Raw genomic sequence first — 3,976 nt, forward strand, 5'->3', positions numbered from 1 at the left:
AGAGCAGTGGAGTTGTTGTTCCTTCAGGGAACTGAAAGTCAAGTGAGGAAGAGGGAGCATGTGGACTGTGGGACTTGGCAGCTGACCTCTGCCTTCAGGAATTCTAGGACCATTCCTCAGGACCACTAGGACCGAAAAATTCATTTTTGACAGCATCAAAAAGGATACATATTTAGGAATATAGTTAATAGAAGAGGTAAAAGATCTCTACCATGAAAACTATAATACACTGATGAAAAACCTTGAAGTAGACACAAGTGAATGGAATGATATCTTATGTTTGGGGATTGGAAGAATATTGTTAGGATGTCCATATTACCCAAAGTGATATATAGATTCAACAAATCTCATTCAAAATTCCAACCATATTCTTTACCAAAAAAAAAAAAAAGTTCAATATCAGTGTGTAACCACTAAAAGTCCTAAGTACTTGAAGCCAAAGCAATCTTGAGAAAGAAACACTAAGTTGGAGGCATTCATTATACATCCTGATTGAAAACTATATTACCAAGCTACTGAAAACAAAAACAATATGATACTGGATAAAAAAAGACACATAGGCCAATGGAACAGAATAGATGCTTCAAAACTAAATGCAAATGCGTGTAATCAGCTGATTTTCAATAAGTCCATCAAGAAGGCATAATAAGGAAAAGATAGTCTCTTCAATAAATGGTGTTGGGGAAACTCAGTATTCACATACAAAAAAAATAAATTGGATGCTTATCTTACACTATACCCAATAATCAACTAACAAAGATTAAAGACCTAAACCATAAAACTTCCAGAGGAAAATATAGGGTGAAGAACTTCCCAAATATGTCTTGCAAATGATTTTTTCCTATATCAACAAAACCCTCCAGAAACAACAGCAAAAATTAACAAGTGAGACTACATCAAACTTAAATAACTTCTGTACCATAAAATATACCATTAACAAAATGAAAAGGCAGCATATGGACTGAGAAAAAATATTTTCACATCATATATATGTGTGTGTGTTAGTATCCAAAGTATATAAGGAACTCAATTCAATAGCAAAAAAACCTCAATTAATAAATGAGCAAAGGCCTGAATAGACATTTTTCCAAGGAAGATATGCAAAAATTTTCATTATTAATCACCAGAGAAAGGTAAATCAAAACCACAATGAGATACCACCTTGAAGTTGTCAGTTATTATCAAATAGTCAAATAGTAATAAACTTCAGAATGGCTATGGCATGGTTGAATTAGTACAGCCATTATGGATAACAGTATGGAGCTCACTCAAAAAAATGAAAATAGAACTACCATATTGTCCAGCAATCTATCTTCTGGGGATATAGCCAAAGGAAATGAAATCAGCCCCATGTAGACATATCTGCCATCTCATGTCTATTCCAGCATTGCTCCCTATAAATAAGATACTGAGACAATCTAAATCCATTGATTAATGGATAAAGAAATTGTGGTATAAATGTATACTGGAATATCATTCAACCTTAGAAAACAAAGAATCCTACCATCTGTAACAACATGGGTGGGTTTGGGAGGACATTATACTAAGGTAAATAAGCCAGATACAAAAAGAAATATACTGCATGATCTCATGTATTCATGAACCTAAAAATGTAATCTGGCCCTGGTGTCATATGCCTGTAATCCCAGCTACGCTAGAGAATGAGGCGGGAGAATCATAAATTTGAGGTCAGCCTAGGCAACTTACGAAGAACTTGTCTCAAAATAAAAACAAAATTTATTAATTAAAAAGGCTTGGAAAGTAGCTCAGTGGTAAAGTGCTTGTGTAGTACTTGGTTCAATCCCCAGTAAAGCCAAAACCAAAATGAACAAAAACAACAACAAACCGCCCCCCCCAAAACAACAAAAAAAACCCAGTGCAGAACAGGAGACTGAAAGCACTCTCTTTGACCAGAAGTGAATAAAGTCAGTTGGCAGAGTAGAAGAGAAAGGACAAGAAGCCACCAGCACAATTCTAACAATAGGTATATCAAAGGAGCCCATAGACCCCAGAGGCCACAACAGTAGCCAGTCCCTGCCAACCTTGTCCAATGTTACTTGAGATTTGTCCATGCCAGATCTACCTGGATATTACCTCACCCTTGAAAAGAAATGCTACTTCCACTTGGTCTCTGAAGATAACAACTGCAAACTCCTTATGCAGGAGAGAGTATTTTGCCTGGTGTCAGGGTAGGTATGGACCCCCATCTGTAGCACAGGCCTGGGATTGCTGTGCTGACATTGGGGAAGTGGAGATTGTCTCTTGCCATCAAGGCTGATGCTGAGCTGGGTTGTTTGCACCTGAGTCTCATAGCTGCAGGGACCTCCATAATCATGGTGGTGGGGTGGTCCAGCCTTGCTCTAGGGCTGGCAGTGATTTCTACCAAGGCCAAAGTCTATACAACCACCACTCAGATCTGCCTTATGCCAGTACAGGTCTGCAAGCTCTGTGAGCTCTAGTGTAGATGTGAGCCCTTTGGTTTCTATCTGGTGCTGGGTTTCAATATAGAGGGCTGACTGAGCTCCCAGACCAAATCCTAGACTTATTTTCCTTCCATTCTCCTCGGTGGGTAGAGCCTTCCTCCTCATTCTAGTGCCTGAGGTTGGATGAAACTGTGGAGGCAGGAGCTTTGCAATGGCTAATGCAGTTCCATCAGCTCAGTAGGTCAGTGTGGCTTGGTGGTAGGTCATGGGTTTTCCCATGGCGTACACACTCAGATCTGGGTTTCAAATCTAAAGCTTGGACATAATTCTCTTTCCCTCCCACAGATAGTAAGAGGCATCTGTTTCCTTGCTATACTGCTTGAAGTTGGGGGCAGGGTAACAGGCATCTCTTTCCTCCCTGCCTTCTTCAACGTGTCTTTTCTTTTTATTATACTAAAAGTGGGCACTGTGGTCTCCCACTTTGGTTCTTTAGCTCTTGTGGAAGTAGTTTTGTGGGTGAATGGGTGATTAACCTGTGCCTGTGGCAACACGATCACCAGAGGATCTTACTCAACTGCCATCTTTCTCTGCCTTCCTGTATTGAGTTTAACAAAGATGATATGCCCATCAACAGACACATGGACAAAGAAAATGTGGTAATATACACAACAAAGAACTACTCAGAGACAAAGGATAAATTTGAATCATTTATAGGAAAACAGATGTACCTGAGACCATATGCTAAGTGAAATAAATCAGACATAGAAAGTTAAATATTTCATGGTTTTTCTTATATGAGAAATCCAAAATATAAATGACTTGAAGAGCAAAATAAAAGATAGATGATAGGAAACAGGGAGGTCAGATTTGTAGAGATGGAAAGGGATCTGGAGATTGGGAGATGGAAGTGTGGGAAGGGGAGGGAAAGTAAAAATGATTAAGCTGCAATATGTACATGTACCAACTCCCAACAATGAATGCATTTGTTATGTATCTCAAACATATAGAAAGATGCAATATCCTTATCTTAAAGATATCAGTTCTCACAAATAGTCTGTAGATTTATGAAATTCCCCCTGAAAATCTCAAGCTGATTTTTTAAAAACTTGACAAATCATTTCCAAAATTTATGTGGGAGAGAAATGGCCAGGAATTGGCAAGACACAGCCACATAAGGAAATAATAAAGTGAGAAGCTTAGTCTAATGTATATCAAGGCATATTCCACACTTACAATGATTAATTCAGTCAAAATTATTGGCAGCAATACAAAAGCAAAACAATGGTAGAGAACAGAGAGCCTAGAAAGAAATCATAGCATAAATGGATTACATGGACAGAGGTGACACTACATATGGTAATGTGTAAAAGAAACTCCATTGCTTACTCTATGTGATAAGCAATGTTGGCGTAGTTGTTATTTGGTTGGAAAGAAAGGACATTAAATCTCTAATTCATTTTACATTCAAAAATCCAGATAGGTCAGGCCGGGGATTTACTTCAGTGCCTCTGAAGCCTGCCTAGCAAGCACAAGGTCTGAGTTCAATCCATGGT

The sequence above is a fragment of the Heterocephalus glaber genome, unplaced genomic scaffold (assembly GCF_053883595.1).
Source record: "Heterocephalus glaber isolate CG9 unplaced genomic scaffold, H.glaber_assembly_v1.0 deba00001236, whole genome shotgun sequence".
Taxonomy (NCBI): Eukaryota; Metazoa; Chordata; class Mammalia; order Rodentia; family Bathyergidae; genus Heterocephalus; species Heterocephalus glaber.